Here is a 12,161-nt window from a genome sequence, read left to right on the forward strand (position 1 = left end):
AGGTCAGACTTCAGGTGACTTCACCCTGGGGTGGGGTCAGACTCTGGTTTGGTTCACTTCACCCTGGGGGGGGGGTGTGGGGTCAGACTCCAGGTCACTTCACCCTGGGGGGGTGTGAGGTCAGACTTCAGGTGACTTCACCCTGGGGTGGGGTCAGACTCCAGGTCACTTCACCCTGGGGGGGATGTGGGGAAACCTATAAAATGCAGTACTGTGGCCCAGTAGTTAGCACTGCTGCCTCACAGCACTAGTGTCCCAGGTTCGATATCAGCCTTAGGCGACTGTCTGTGTGGAGTCTGCATTCTCCCCATGTTTGCGTGCGTCTCCTCTGGGTGCTTGGGTATTTGGGTCATTCCAGGTCACTTTCCCCCCTGGTGGTGGCGTAGGTGCTGAGCATTCTAGATCAGATATTTGTGTTCTTATTCATTCTCCTCCCCCCCCCCCCCCCCCCCCCCCCCCCCCCCAACATAAAAGTTATTTGGTGCTGTCAATTGCTGTTGACAATGAGATTTCATTTCAGATTTTCTTTCCTATCATTGTGAACTTTGCACTTCAGCTTATCTCTCACTCTGAATACTGATTCTTGCTCCCCACCCTTCTGCAGCTAGTATATTGTACATGGTAACATGGGCTCACCTTCATCAATGCTCAAACAGGCATGTGTCTGTGACCCTGCAGCAAACCAGTACTATGCAGAATTCTTGCACTGAAGGGTTAGAGTTCAGGTCTGCAAAATTTATTCAGTTGGATTCTGCTGTTTATGCCCATGTCAGGTGGCTTTGCATTACTGGATAAAGATGTGGATTGCTATTCGTGTTAGTGTTCCTGTTACATGACGTGCTGCAAACAGGTGGGCCCTGTTTGCTGGATCCACCAATTTTATTTTATTGGTATTTATGCCATGAACCTGACAGCACGCAAACAGATCTTTCTGGCCCACTTGTCCAAACTAACTTTGAATGAGATCACAATCTGTTTATAGTTAATGAGTTTTAGACCATTTATACAATTTTTGGAGGAATATTATGGGGATAGAATACTGTAAGTTATATTCAGTTGTTATAACAGTACTGCTGCAGTATGAAGTATGCATTCCTTTTATTACTCAGTGCTATTCCTTGGTATGTTTCATCAGGTTGAAGTGTTTTGTTTAATCTACAATCTAACCTCGTCTGAAGTAGAAATTTCCTATTATCGCTATTACTCCTGGTTTCTCTTGATTGCCATGTAGTTGGTTACACATGGCCCAACAGTTGTCTACATTGTTAATTTTAGTAATCATACATTTAAATAATGTGTGCAGTACAATCCTGTAATGGCCATGTTGAAAACACAATTTTAATCCACAAGAGATGGTCCAGATCCCCTGGGATAAACAAATGTCACAGCCCTAAGAGGCACAACTGGTTTTCATCCATTCCTGATAATCATAGCAGATAGCACTTTATGTTCCTTTCTTACTGTGAAGATAGTCACTAATTCACCTCGACAGTGTTGTTTGGTGTTGAATAGGATTTGAAATTTGGTTACTGTCTTGAAACAGTGTAAAATATGCTGATGGGAGAAGGAACTGAATGCTTGAAAACTATGATTCATCCTGTTATAAGAATGGGAAAATGATCCTGGAGGAAATACCTAAGCTTATTTAGTACCTTTTGAGGTTTTGTTTTATTGGAACAGTCAAGATACTTCACAAGTACAGTAGTGGTTTCCTAAAACATATGCATCTAAAGATGCAATGTTTCCAAAAACAATAATATTTTTATATAATTTAGTTTGTGCATTTGAATTGTGTAAGTTCTGCATGTTGTTATTTTTAAATACTGAATTCTTTCAACTGATGGCACATTAATTTCTGCCTGCCACTCTTTAACCTTTAATATATGGCAGTTATTGCTTGATTACAATTTTTGTGAATTGCTTGGAAATTTCAGGTTACAATACTGAAATTGATTAAGCTGCTACAATTTATGGTATTGTTGCAGGTGATTTTTTGGAAGTGGCTCTTGAAGGGAAGGAGCGCAATAATATTGAATCTGACAGCAGTTATGGAGGTTCAAATAAAATGCAAGCATTAATAAATAACAGTAGAAACCTGATGATTTTGAGTTGTGATAGTCTTTCTCAGATCTGGAATATTTGTTTGTTAGGTTATGCACTTTATTTTGATATAGTGAATTTTTAAATTTCATAGTTACTTTATTCACATGTGCGCAACATAAGGCAGACGTCTCATTCAAAGCCATATTCTTGGCAGTTTTTTGATAGAAATGGTTGCCTTTGCCTTCCACTCTCGGGGGCAGGACAAGAAAGCTGGTCCTTAGTTTGTTGGATAGAACAGAAATCGGACCACCATTCTGAACCATATGGTGGCCATGGAGCCAACCTGCTAACCACCCCCATCTTACTATAAGTACACAGTTGGGAGTGGGATTGACTATAAGAGTTAATTGTACTTATGGTCTCCCAAGCAGTCCAGGTACCTCGGAGGGTTTTGCAGTCAATGGAAGGCAAGTAATTTGTGGTTATTGTAACATGGTGAAAGTGGTAATGAATTTCTGTGGTTTTCCAATGCAGAAACTCAATGGTTCTAATTGCTCATAAGCAAAGTCTCAAATACATAGTTACCTTTTTTTAAAAAAAAATGGTTGGGATGGCTTTTGAGCAGACTCGAAAATCCTTTACCTGTAGCTTTTTCAAAGATGCTGGGGTTTCAGTTTGGATTAATGGCAATCCACTTGCAATTAAACAGCTATTGCCTTTACCATTTTGTGTTTTTGTTATTCAACAATAGCAGTTGTATGTTTTAATGATTTTTGAGGATGCAAATATTTTAAAAATGATCTCCAATCATTGGTGCAATAAAAGATAAACCAATGTGATAGATGGCAATTTTAACCTCTTCCCAAAAAATGCAGTTTACTTGATTTCATTGAAGTCCAAAGTATTGAGGAATAATTTCTCATCAAAATGTGTACACCACATTGGGTGCCATAAGGATTGTAAAGAATTATGCAAGGCTAGAGAATGTTAGTACAAAGTGCGGTCCTACACAGAAGGATTCAGAAGCTGCCACCAGTGGCAGCTTCTGAATCCATATATTTCAAGGGTGTTATTGAAAATAGTCAGCTGTCTAGGTGACAGCAACAGATTATGGCACTAGCTCATCTACTGACCATTGAAATTGGAGATAAGCATGATGCAAGTGGAATAAGAGGAAAGCAGCATTTGTTTGTTAGTGAGGTATACCTTCAGTTCCGATTGGGTATGAAAAAGATTTGATATCATTGATCTGTTTTAAGTCCTAACTTTGTCAAAATGAACTTTAATTCTGTCAATTATATATACATTTAAGCTTAAATGGCATTTACTACTACAATTATAAAATGATAAAAATGGTGTGTAAAAGTTGAGTACAAAACTGCATAAATCAAATTTTCATTATTCAAGCTTTCTTCTGGAAAAACTACAGCTTGTCAAGATAGTGTCACCCATATGTAGTAGGAATTCTCATTCTTGAGAGGTGTAACAGGAGAATGTTGGCATGTGCTTTTACAGGAATAAGATAAATCGTAAATGATAGGTTCTAAATATAGCACAACCTTGTAATGTTCAGTATTGTATTTCTTTGAACTCTACTGAATGATACTGCAGACCCTTTTAAGTGTTTGAGAATTAAGCAGATTGCAAATGCAAAAGTGTTTTATTAGAATTCCTGAAAGTGCTGGTTTTAAAAATTTGATCTTTGTGAGGTTGTAGGTCTTTATGGTGTATACGTCAATGGTTAATTTGATTTAATGAAATTAGAAATGGTATTGATTTTAATACCCTCTTTACAATTATCTGCAACTGATCTACTTAACATTATGGTTATGTATTCAGTAAATCAAATATTTTGTTAAACACATTATTTTAGTTAGCATATAATCCAGATATGGCAGTGTTATACAACTTTAAAGCAATTTGTTGCTTTTACTTAGTACCAGGTTGTGTTTGCTGCAAACCATACTGCTGACATGTAAAATAGGAAAACTGTTACATTTCAAGAGTGGTTAGTTGACTGTGGTCTATCAGATGTTTTGAAGACACTATTTGAATGCAAGTTCTCCCCCCTCCCTTGTGGAATGCACAGAAGGTTGAAAAGTTTAAAACTTGACACTTAAACTAGTTGCACCGAGAGGAGAATTCAAGTTCACTTAGATGAACAGAACATGTGAGTATTCTTCTCATTAGCCACTGTCAACTATCCACGATTTAAGAATGTGTCATCTTGGTTTGGAAGTTTCTATGGTGGGTCTTCATGTTACTGATGGGTTTTTTTTTGACCAGCACGTTGGGCAGGATGTCCCATATAATGGAATAAAAGAGTGTAGGATTTGCTTCCTTTCGATTCTTCTTGACTGCCACTGGGCCTCATTTGGATGGGTATATGAATAGGAAGGGTTTGGAGGGATATGGGCCGGGTGCTGGCAGGTGGGACTAAATTGGGTTGGGATATCTGGTCAGCATGGACGGGTTGGACTGAAGTGTCTGTTTCTATGCTGTACATCTCTGACTCTATATCTGAAGTCAAAGCATGATGGAGATTCTTGGGCAGGTTTTTAACACTTTGGATGACTAGTCACAAGTTAACCTAGTGACTCGTCCAAATGCTGCTGTGTTTCAATGAGACACAACAAGTATCTTTGAAGCATTCTATTTGATCTTCCTGGAACGTTGTTATTTGCATTGAGAAAATAGGACTGGGGCGAGGGGAGAGAGTGTTTTTCAGCCACCCAGATAGTGTCCAGTCCATCACCGTCAAACCTGCAGGAGCTTTGTCAAAATCCTTGTGGAGCAGGCTTCAAGAAGGACACCAACGTTTAATCAAGAGTGCCCCCAAGCAGAGACGGTGCTGATATAAATTGTTTTTCTGTATTACTGATACACGGCTGTTGGTCTCTGTGTATTAAAAATGTCTTAATGCTAACTGTCTATGCAATCACACAAAAGCCTTTGGATATCAGCTTCAAGCTGTTGAACTCCTGCTTTCTTGACTTGCAACTTTGGTTGTTCCGGGCAACGAAGACTGCTTAATTTTGTTTCAGGAGGTTACTCGTTTCTACGTCATTTTCATTGAACCAGTCTTTGTGTCGATGCTCAACCCTCACAATCTGATCACAGGAATTGAGTATAATTGACTTCATTGGGATCCCATGGTCTGGAACTGTTCTTTTTTTTAGATTACTTAGTGTGGTATTGGGCTCTTTGGCCCAACGTGTCCACACCAACCCACTGAAGAGCAACCCACCCAGGCCATTCCCCTACATTTACCCCTTCACCTAACTCTACGGGCAATTTAGCATGGCCAGTTCACCTAACCTGCAGATATTTGGACTGTGGGAGGAAACCGGAGCACCCAGAGGAAACCCACACAGGCACGGGGAGAATGTGTAAGCTCCACACATTCTTGTAGAATGATAAAAGAAAAAGGGAAGTTGTGTTTGAGAACATCCTGCTGGAAGTACTGCAGTTGATGATGAATGATCTGTTGGCTCCACATTCTAATGAGTTGAAAAGAAAGGATAAGATGGTGAGGGAAAGGGCTAATAGCAAAGTGCATGAAATTTAACAAACATTGCCAACAGTACTGTCAACAATAGTGGAGGTGACCCCTTCGGGTTAGGGGAAAGATCTGTCTGAGTCAGATTTGTGGGAGTGGGTTAGGCTGACCCAACCCTTTGTCAAATCATTAGCAATCATGGATTAACAGGGAGGTCAGTTAACTCTGTAGGCTGGTTCGCACTTTGACTCTAGCAACATGGGTTCAGTTGCCACATGGCTGAGGTTACTATGACAGATGTACCTTCTTATCCTTGCCTGTCACCTGACGCATGGTGACTGTCTGGTTAAACCACGCCTAGTCATCTTGAATGAGTGAGATGCCCTGTAGTCCTGTAAATCCTAGTTTATAAGGAGGAACAATGCTAGGAAAAAGGTGATGAGAAAAATCAAGTTTTGACATTTATCTCAAAAGGGAGTAACGCTGAGAGAAATTAGAGAAATAGAACTAGAGCATGTCAGAGCAGAGTATAATCGGGAGCAAGAAACATGGAAAATTGGTAAAGTTGAAGAAGCTCCCTTTGATATGGGGTGGGGAAAGGGGAAAGGCCCATAGACATTAGAGGTGCAGACCATCTTGTAAGCTGTGCACTAATAGGGAATGCCTATTCATAACATCCTGGCTGCCAAATTGTATTGGTTCACCTATGCTAATTCATTGTTTAACTAATTTCTAGAAGTTGACCATTGCTGAAATGGCCAATATTTGTTGTCTGCCCCGAGTTGCCCTTGAGAATGTGTGATGAACTGCATTCTTGAATCACTGCACTCTGGTATGGGTGCATCCATAATTCTGTTGTGTGGAAAGTTTGGATTTTTGAACTGGTGACATTGAGTGAATAGTGATTTTATGTTTGTAAGTCTGTATTGTGTGTGGCTTGGAGAGCAATTTGGAGGTGGACAAAAGTTGCCCTTGTCTATCTAGGTGGTAGAGGCCAGTTGTTAAGAAGCTGCTTCTGAAGGAACCTTGAACTGCTGCAGTGTATTTTGTAGATGGTACATACTGCTGCCACTGTGTGTCAGTGGTGGACGAGTCAGGGTTGAAGTTGGTGAGCTGTTCTGGTTGTATTGAGCTTCTGAATGTTGGGGTTGCACTTATCCAGGCATGTGGACAGTTGGCTTCTGCGTTGCAGATAGTGGACAGGCTTTGGGGAGTCAGAAAATGAGTTGCTCTTGAACTACTCTTGCAGCCACATCATTAGTATGGCTGGTCTAGTTCAGTTTCTAGTTTTAAAAAACATCTCAAATAATGCAAAATCAGTTTATAATCTCTAAGAGGGAATAGCTCCATTTCACAGAGTAAAAAAACAGCAAGGAGAACAAAAGAAATAAAGGATAGCATAAAACTAAAAGGAAGGGTTTACAAAAATGCAAATAAAAAAGCACATCCTGTTGAATGCAAAAGATGTAAAGATCATCAAAGGGCCACAAAGCATCTTATAAGAGCTACTAAAAGTGATTATGAAAGGGACACCAACATCGATGAGATGTTATAATTAAATTGACAGTGGATAATCGGGAACAATGTTGGCCCACTAAAGACTGCAAGTAGGAATATTGTTAACGACTATGGGAAAATGGCAGTCATGTTGCATTGTTACTTTGTCTCAGTACAGGTATTTAAAAGGGGAGGGTAGCTTGCTGGAAATCCTAAGTGAATTAAGTGGTTTGTGAGCAGACTGAATAAATTAATGTAAATAAAGCATCAGTTATGAAGAAATTAATGGAATTAGTAACAAATCCCCAAGACTGAACGTTTCCTTCCAAGGGTGTTAAAGGAAGTAGGGGAGCACATTGTAAACAGTCTAGCTATGATCTTTTGAGTTTGCTAATACTGTGCATGGAAAATTTCACGTGTCACTCTGCTTTTTAAGAAGGGTGAAAGAGGAAAACAGGAAGTACTGTGGTGGATAAATTAATGGAGTCTATAATCAGGAATGGGGCAATTGACCATCTCTCAAGTTTTCAATTAATCAGGGAGCACCAAAATAGATTCCTGACAGGGATGTCATGTGTGACAAGCATCACAGTGAACAGGGAAATGTTCATGGATATTGTTTGTATGACTTCTAGAAGGAACGTGATAAAGTACAACATTACAGATTGTTGACTGAAGTAGAAGCCGATGGAATTGAACAAATTATTGATGCGGATGGGAGATTAGTTGAAGGGCGGGCAACAAAAAGGCTTAGTTGGTAGGTATGCAAATTAAGATGTGACCAGTAGTGTCCCACAAGAATCCGTGTTAGGCCCTCAATTGTATTTATTAACAACTTTGGATAATGGTCTGGAGAGTCGTATATTCACATTTTCTGATGATGCAGAAGTTTAGCATAAAAATCCAGACAGATATTGGTAGACTAAGTGAATGAGCAAAACTATGGCAGATGGAGTTCAATGTAAGTAAGGTTATCCACTTTGTATCAAATTAAATGATGAGGGTACTTACTAGATTGTATGAAGTTTAGTTCAGTGGATGTCCCAAGATTTGGAGATGCTGGTGTTGGACTGGGGTGTACAAAGCTAAAAATCTCACAACACCAGGTTATAGTCCAACAGGTTTAATTGGAAGCACTAGTTAGTTGACCTGTGGACTATAACCTGTGTTGTGATTTTTAACGATGTCTGGAAACATGAATTTCAGGTGCATAGATCTTTAAAATGCTACAAACAGGAGAAAAAAAATCCAAACGTGAATGAAATTCTGGCCTTTATATATCGAGGAGTGGTGTGTATAGATATAGAAGTTAGACCGCAGTTACACACAACCTGGTTAGACCCCACTTGGAATACTGAGAGTACATCTGGATACCACACCTTCAGAAGGATTTATTAGCTTTGGAGTACAGTGTAGGTTGACAAGAATGATACCTGGACTTCAGGAGTGAAGTTATAGAGAGAAATTATATCGATTAGGCCTGTTATCTCTAGCATTTAGAAGGTTAAGGGATGATCTGATCAAAGTCTTCAAGATGTTATTAGGAAAAGACAGGGTTGATAAAGAGAAACATTTCCAATGGTTGGGGATTCTTGAACTTGGAGCATAGCCTGAGAATTAGGACCAGACTATTCAGGAGAGATGATAGGAAACACTTCTACCACACAAAGAATGGTAGATGTTTGGAATGCTCTTTCACAATTGGTAGTGGATGCTGGATCAGTTGTCAATTTTAAATCTAAAACAGATACAGTTTTGTTAAGGAAAGGTACTCATGGAAATAGACCAAAGACAGGTATATTGAGTTAGGCCACAGATCAGTCATGATCTCATTGAACAGTGGAATAGGCTCAAGGCCTGAAAGGCTGTCTGTCTTTTTGTATGTTCACGTCTGTTATGTGTAGTTTGTTTTAGGTGTGTATACTCCCCTGCACACTTCTTTGAACCAAGTTAACTTACCCTGACTTGGTATTAATAGTTTACTGAGGGACATGCCAACCATGATATCAAAGGCACTGGTTGAATACAATTCTGCTGGTGGCCCACAATGCCTCCTATATTTTTAGATCTGTCCTGAATTCAGTCCATTTAATAGTGGTAGTGGCACTGGAGGGTAGTCTCAAAGTGAAAATGGAATTTTGTTGTCAAGGACTGTGTTGTCACTTCTTTGATTGTTACGGGCAAATAAGTTTGCAGTGGGTAATTTGGTGAAGGTGAGGTGAAATGTTTGTTTCTCGATGAATTTATTACTACCATTGTAAACCTGGACTGGCATGTTGTCCTTCAGGACTTTACCACCTTGGACAATACTGATGCTAACAAACCATTATTAGTAATGGATATTGAAATTGCCACCTAGAATATTGAAGTTGCCACTCTGTGCCCTTGTAACTGTAGTGTCTCTTTATTTGAGGCAAAATTGGAGCTATTAAGGAAAAGTAAGTTGGTAAAGTCAGATTAACCTAATTCTCTTCCAGGTGCTGTACAGGTACACATATATCATGTCACTGACCTAAAATCAAGAGCTGGAAATGTGGCTATTTTTCTCCCCTGTTCCTAGAGCTTTGGAACTGGTTTATCTTATCTTAGTTTTGATCAGTTTTCTCAAGTCACAACAGAATCTAGGCAGGTTTTCTTAGTATGTGGCTTAATAGTGCAACAAATGGTGCATTTTATTCATTGACTTTCTTACTCATTCTTAGCCAGGTTTTTATGTGGCATGGTAGCTCAGTGGTTAGTATTGCTGCTTCACAGCACCAGGGTCCCAGGTTCGATTTCAGCCTCGGGTGACTGTCTGTGTGGAGTTTGCACATTCTCCCTGTATTTGCGTTGATTTCCTCCGGGTGCTCTGGTTTCCTCCCACAGACCAAAGATGTGCAGGTCAGGTGAATTGGCCATGCTAATTTGCCCATAGTGCTAGGTGCATTAGTGAGAGGGAAATGGGTCTGGGTGGGTTGCTCTTCGGAGGGTTGGTGTGGACTGGTTGCACCAAAGGGCCTGTTTCTGCAGTGTTAGGTAATCTAATCTATAGCATTTGAAAGTCAGTGTTACATAGTCATCGAGATGCACAGCGTGCAACCAGACCCTTTGATCCAACTTGTCCATGTCGACCTGATATCCGATATTAATATCGTCCCATATCCCTCTCGACCCTTCCTATTCATATACCCATCCAGATGTCTTTTAAATGGTGCAATTGTACCAGCCTCCATCACTTCCTCTGAAGCAGCTCATTCCACACATGCACCACTCTGCGTGAAAAGGTTGTCCCTTAGGTCCCTTTTAAATCTTTCCCCTTTCATCTTAAACCTCTGCCCTCTAGTTCTGAATCCTCCTATCCTGGGGAAAAGAACTTGTCTATTTACCCTATCCTTGTCCCTCATTTTATAAACCTCTAAGGTCACCCTGCAGCCTCTGACGCTCTAGGGAAACCGCCCCAGCCTATTCAGTCTTTCCCTATAGCTCAAACTCTCCAACCCTGATAACTTTTAAATCTTTTCTGAACTCTTTCAAGTTTCACAACATCCTTCCGATAGGAAAGAGACCAGAATTGCACACGGTATTCCAAGTCCTGCCCTGACTTCCCTTTCCAAAATGGAGCACCTCCCATTTATCAAAGCTAAACTCCATCTGCCACTCCTTGGCCCATCTGATCAAGATCCTATTGTTACCTCAGAGTACCTTCTTGGCAGCCCACTAGACTTCCTGCCATCTCTACCTTTATAATCTCCATTTTTCTCCAATGGTAAAACTTTTGATTCTGAGCTGCTTCATATTACTGCAGAGTTCATAGCATAATCCATTCAAATTGTGCATTTCCTCCAAAGAAATAAAACTTGCTTGAGAACTCCCAATATAGAACTCCAGGGAAAGTGTGGAGAGAGAGGGAGGGTGGGAGGTCAGTCATTTGGAGACGGTGCCTGTTTAATCACTGTCAACAAAAGACGAGATCACTGCTGGAAACATGTCTTTGATGTAATGTTTCTATTGGGACCTCGAGATCTCTTTTGGATAATCCGATTTTCGGATAATTGCTATTTGGATAATCGAGTTTCCTCTGTAAATAGAAATCAGGAAGTTTCAGCATTGCTTCACCTGAAGCCCACTGAAGATGTTACCTAATAGGGTAACGAAATGTCTGGAAATGAACCTTGCAACTCAGCGAGCAAACCTACATCGAAACCTTAGAGCAGTAGTAAACAGTTTGGCTCCATGATTGTCCTCTGCCATTTTAGTAAGATCATGACTGATTTGATTGTAACCTTAAATCCATATTGCTGTCTATCCCTAAAGATCTTTCATTTCCTTTCTTATCAAGAATGTATCTATCTCTACCTTAAAAACATTAGAAGACTCTGCTTCGTCCACCTTTTTCAGGAAGGGTCCAAAGACGCATGACCATCTGAAAGAAACAAATTGCCTCATCTGTTTTAAATGAGTGACCCCTTAGTTTTAACTAGTGATACTTTTCTCTTTTTTTTGGCATATTGATGACTGTATTGGTTCCAGCTCTTGCTGTTGCTGTACCCTGAGAAACTACACTGACTTTGCTTCCAATTTCTCCCCTTCCCTCACCTGCCCTGGTCTATCTTGGACACTTTCCTTCCCTTGAATTCCATTCCTTAAATTCTGTCTCCTTTACCTTTTTGAAGGTAGGTGATCAATTAATGTTTTCTCCAAGCCTGTGGACTCCCTCAACTACACTTCCTCAACCCTGCTTTCTGTATTTACTCCATTCTCCTAGTTTCTGGTTCTGCTTCTGCTGCATCTGTTTCAATATTGTAAATTTCTCCTCAACTAGAGTTGTTGACAGGGCACTTTACGATGTCTAAATCATTAACTCATTTTTGCTGTCATCCCTTCCCCTCCCTCCATAACCATTTCCTTGCTTTTCATCACAACAGAATCTTTGTATTCAAAAATCATTCTTTACCATTTCCATCTGCTCCAGTGTGATGCAACCATTAAACACATTTTTTTCTTTCCACTCCCTTCTAGCATTTCGAAGGGATCACTTCTCTCCTCGTGGCCCTGGTACACTCTCAATCCCTTATCATCTCCTCTGCTTCTTGCAATGCTTTTCTATGAAAGCGGAGGTGATTAACACCTGCTATTTTCACTT

General features: G+C 40.2%; 1 protein-coding gene across 4 annotated transcripts in view; it reads left to right on the top strand.

The window, feature by feature from the left end:
- The window catches only part of mrtfba (myocardin related transcription factor Ba), a 240,664-nt gene that overhangs the window by 965 nt on the left and 227,538 nt on the right, over positions 1–12,161 (top strand). The window lies entirely within an intron of this gene.

This window comes from Hemiscyllium ocellatum, chromosome 20 (genome assembly GCF_020745735.1).
Source record: "Hemiscyllium ocellatum isolate sHemOce1 chromosome 20, sHemOce1.pat.X.cur, whole genome shotgun sequence".
Taxonomy (NCBI): domain Eukaryota; kingdom Metazoa; phylum Chordata; class Chondrichthyes; order Orectolobiformes; family Hemiscylliidae; genus Hemiscyllium; species Hemiscyllium ocellatum.